Source organism: Schistocerca gregaria, unplaced genomic scaffold (assembly GCF_023897955.1).
Source record: "Schistocerca gregaria isolate iqSchGreg1 unplaced genomic scaffold, iqSchGreg1.2 ptg000492l, whole genome shotgun sequence".
Lineage (NCBI taxonomy): Eukaryota > Metazoa > Arthropoda > Insecta > Orthoptera > Acrididae > Schistocerca > Schistocerca gregaria.
The window spans coordinates 492,143-496,562 of NW_026061899.1; positions in this window are offsets into that span (position 1 = coordinate 492,143).

The following is a 4,420-nucleotide window of genomic DNA, read 5'->3' on the forward strand; positions in this document are numbered from 1 at the left end:
TAAAATTCTGCATGAAAGGAGGACTAGCAGCCGAGTTGCACGGGAGAATGTGAAAAGTGTTCATATGTAGTAAAAACCTTAGAAATCCATCCGTTTTCGTCATTTATTATCGAATCGACTTAAAGCCAGATCGTCACATTGGCCGCTATTCTCTCTGAAACGGTTGTACTTATCGTCTGCAAAGCTATGTCGCGTGCTGCGGTATGTGGAGAAACTAAAATTACCATAGTAGAACACAGATGAAGCATCTAAGTTGATGTAATAGCCAGTAAGAAGTAATCCAATTCAAGTTTTAGGTATCGATTATTGACTTTTTAGCTGGCTTTGGTGCCTTGGATATGAGCTAGGACCTTAAGATTCTACATGAAAGGAGGACTAGCAGCCGAGTTGCACGGGAGAATGTGAAAAGTATTCATATGTAGTAAAAACCTGAGAAATCCGTCCGTTTTCGTCATTTGTTATCGAATCGACTTAAAGCCAGATCGTCACATTGGCCGCTCTTCCCTCTGAAAAAGTTGTACTTATCGTCTGCAAAGCTATGTCGCGTGCTGCGGTATGTGGACACAATAAAAGCACCATAGTAGAACACAGATGAATCTTCTAAGTTGATGTAATAGCCAGTAAGAAGTAGTACAATTCAAGTTTTAGGTATCGATTATTGACTTTTTAGCTGACTTTGATGCCTTGGACATGAGCTAGGACCTTACGATTCTGCATGAAAGGTGGACTAGCAGCTGAGTTGCACGGGAGAATGTGAAAAGTGTTCATATGTAATAAAAACCTGAGAAATCCGTCCGTTTTCGTCATTTGTTATCGAATCGACTTAAAGTCAGATCGTCACATTGGCCGCTCTTCTCTCTGAAACGGTTGTACCTATCGTCTACAAAGCTATGTCACGTGCCGCGGTATGTGGAGACACTAAAAGCACCATAGTAGAACACAGATGAAGCTTCTAAGTTGATGTAATAGCCAGTAAGAAGTAGTACAATTCAAGTTTTAGGTATCGATTATTGACTTTTTAGCTGGCTTTGGTGCCTTCGACATGAGCTAGGACCTTAAGATTCTGCATGTAAGGAGGACTAGCAGCCGAGTTGCACGGGAGAATGTGAAAAGTGTTCATATGTAAAAAAATACCTGAGGAATCCGTCCGTTTTCGTCATTTGTTATCGAATCGACTTTAAGTCAGGTCGTCACATTGGCCGTTCTTCTCTCTGAAACGGTTGTACTTATCGTCTACAAAGCTATGTCACGTGCTGCGGTATGTGGAGACACTAAAAGAAAATTAGTAGAACACAGATGAATCTTCTAAGTTGATGTAATAGCCAGTAAGAAGTAGTACAATTCAAGTTTTAGGTATCAATTATTGACTTTTTAGCTGGCTTTGGTGCCTTCGACATGAGCTAGGACCTTAAGATTCTGCATGTAAGGAGGACTAGCAGCCGAGTTGCACGGAAGAATGTGAAAAGTGTTCATATGCAGTAAAAACCTGAGACATCCGTCCGTTTTCGTCATTTGTTATCGAATCGACTTAAAGCCAGATAGTCACATTGGCCGCTCTTATCTCCGAAACGCTTGTACTTATCGTCTGCAAAGCTATGTCGCGTGCTGCTGTATGCGGAGACACTAAAATAACCATAGTAGAACACAGACCAAGCTTCTAAGTTGATGTAATAGCCAGAAAGAAGTAGTACAATTCAAGTTTTAGGTATCGATTATTGACTTTTTAGCTGGCTTTGGTGCCTTGGACATGAGCTAGGACCTTAAGATTCTGCATGAAAGGAGGACTAGCAGCCGAGTTGCAGGGGAAAATGTGAAAAGTGTTCATATGTAGTAAAAACCTGAAAAATCCGTCCGTTTTCGTCATTTGTTATCGAATCGACTTAAAGCCAGATCGTCACATTGGCCGCTCTGCTCTCGGAAACGGTTGTACTTGTCGTCTGCAAAGCAATGTCGCGTTTTGCCGTAGGCGGAAACAGAAAAGCACCATAGTTAACACAGATGAAGCTTCTAAGTTGATGTAATAGCCAGTAAGAAGTAGACCAATTCAAGATTTAGGTATCGATTATTGACTTTTTAGCTGGTATTTTGTGCCTTGGACATGAGCTAGGACTTTAAGATTCTGCATAAAAGGAGGACTAGCAGCCCAGTTGCACGGGAGAATGTGAAAAGTGTTCATATGTATTAAAAACCTGAGACATCCGTCCGTTTTCGTCATTTGTGATCGAATCGACTTAAAGAGAGATCGTCACATTGGCCGCTCTTCTCTCTGAAACGGTTGTACTTATCGTCTGCAACGCTATGTCGCGTGCTGCGGTATGCGGAGACACTAAAATCACCATAGTAGAACACAGATGGAGCTTCTAAGTTGATGTAATAGCCATTAAGAAGTAGTACAATTCAAGTTTTAGGTATCGGTTATTGACTTTTTAGCTGGCTTTGGTGCCTTGGACATGAGCTAGTACCTTAAAATTCTGCATGAAAGGAGGACTAGCAGCCGAGTTGCACGGGAGAATGTGAAAAGTGTTCATATGTAGTAAAAACCTTAGAAATCCATCCGTTTTCGTCATTTGTTATCGAATCGACTTAAAGCCAGATCGTCACATTGGCCGATATTCTCTCTGAAACGGTTGTACTTATCGTCTGCAAAGCTATGTCGCGTGCTGCGGTATGTGGACACAATAAAAGCACCATAGTAGAACACAGATGAAGCTTCTAAGTTGATGTAATAGCCAGTAAGAAGTAGTACAATTAAAGTTTTAGGTATCGATTATTGACTTTTTAGCTGGCTTTGATGCCTTGGACATGAGCTAGGACCTTAAGATTCTGCATGAAAGGTGGACTAGCAGCCGAGTTGCACGGGAGAATGTGAAAAGTGTTCATATGTAAAAAAATACCTGAGGAATCCGTCCGTTTTCGTCATTTGTTATCGGATCGACTTAAAGCCAGATCGTCACATGGGCCGCTCTGCTCTCGGAAACGGTTGTACTTATCGTCTGCAAAGGTATGTCGCGTGTTGCCGTAGGCGGAAACAGGAAAAGCACCATAGTAGAACACAGATGAAGCTTCTAATTTGATGTAATAGCCAGTAAGAAGTAGTACAATTCAAGTTTTAGGTATCGATTATTGACTATTTAAATAGCTTTGATGCCTTGGACATGAGCTAGGACCTTAAGATTCTGCATGAAAGGAGGACTAGCTGCCGAGTAGCACGGGAGAATGTGAAAAGTGTTCATATGTAGTAAAAACCTGAGAAGTTCGTCCGTTTTCGTCATTTGTTATCGAATCGACTTAAAGCCAGATCGTCACATTGGCCGCTCTTCTCTCTGAAACGCTTGTACTTATCGTCTGCAAAGCTATGTTGCATGCTGCGGTATGCCGAGATACTACAAGGAGCATAGTAGAACACAGATGAGGCTTCTAAGTTGATGTAATAGCCAGTAAGAAGTAGTACAATTCAAGTTTTAGGTATCGATTATTGACTTTTTAGCTGGCTTTGGTGCCTTGGACATGAACTAGTACCTTAAAATTCTGCATGAAAGGAGGACTAGCAGCCGAGTTGCACGGGAGAATGTGAAAAGTGTTCATATGTAGTAAAAACCTTAGAAATCCATCCGTTTTCGTCATTTGTTATCGAATCGACTTAAAGGCAGATCGTCACATTGGCCGCTATTCTCTCTGATACGGTTGTACTTATCGTCTGCAAAGCTATGTCGCGTGCTGCGGTATGTGGAGAAACTAAAATTACCATAGTAGAAGACAGATGAAGCATCTAAGTTGATGTAATAGCCAGTAAGAAGTAATCCAATTCAAGTTTTAGGTATCGATTATTGACTTTTTAGCTGGCTTTGGTGCCTTGGACATGAGCTAGGACCTTAAGATTCTACATGAAAGGAGGACTAGCAGCCGAGTTGCACGGGAGAATGTGAAAAGTATTCATATGTAGTAAAAACCTGAGAAATCCGTCCGTTTTCGTCATTTGTTATCGAATCGACTTAAAGCCAGATCGTCACATTGGCCGCTCTTCTCTCTGAAAAAGTTGTACTTATCGTCTGCAAAGCTATGTCGCGTGCTGCGGTATGTGGACACAATAAAAGAACCATAGTAGAACACAGATGAAGCTTCTAAGTTGATGTAATAGCCAGTAAGAAGTAGTACAATTCAAGTTTTAGGTATCGATTATTGACTTTTTGGCTGGCTTTGATGCCTTCGACATGAGCTAGGACCTTAAGATTCTGCATGTAAGGAGGACTAGCAGCCGAGTTGCACGGGAGAATGTGAAAAGTGTTCATATGTAAAAAAATATCTGAGGAATCCGTCCGTTTTCGTCATTTGTTATCGAATCGACTTAAAGCCAGATCGTCACATTGGTCGCTCTTCTCTCTGAAACGGTTGTACTTATCGTCTGCAAAGCTATGTCGCA